The sequence below is a fragment of the Buceros rhinoceros genome, unplaced genomic scaffold (genome assembly GCF_000710305.1).
Source record: "Buceros rhinoceros silvestris isolate BGI_N320 unplaced genomic scaffold, ASM71030v1 scaffold37736, whole genome shotgun sequence".
Classification (NCBI taxonomy): domain Eukaryota; kingdom Metazoa; phylum Chordata; class Aves; order Bucerotiformes; family Bucerotidae; genus Buceros; species Buceros rhinoceros.
This window is the reverse complement of record NW_010416675.1, coordinates 3,032-3,514: the sequence shown is the minus strand read 5'-3', so window position 1 is coordinate 3,514 and position 483 is coordinate 3,032.

The window sequence follows — 483 nt, the reverse complement described above, 5'->3', positions numbered from 1 at the left end:
CAGGGGCTGTGGGACAAGGGGTGACGGGTTCAACTTGGAGAGGGAGACTGAGACCAGAGAGAAGAAACTGTTGACACTGAGGGGGGTGAGACCCTGGCCCAGGTTGCCCCAAGAGGTGGGAGAAGCCCCATCCCTGGCAGCATCCTAGGGCAGGTTGGCCCTTGGGGCTCTGGGCACCCTGCTCTGGGTGCAGATGTCCCTGCTCCCTTGGAAGGTCCCTTCAACCCAAACCAGTCTGGGATTCTCCACAAGTCTAGGAGTTTGGAAACGGGTTCTGTCTCCCTCCACGTAACGGTGTGAGGCTCATGGACCCTCCTTTGCTGCTGGAGCGCTAAACCGTGTTTAACGGGCTGCAGGGTTGGGAATTCATTCTCCTGTTTGGACTGTGCTGGTTTAGAGCCCCACTGGATCCACAGCACCAAACCCCCCCACTTCACCTTCCCACACGGTCACGATGAAGCTGTTTTCAGACAAAGCAGGAAT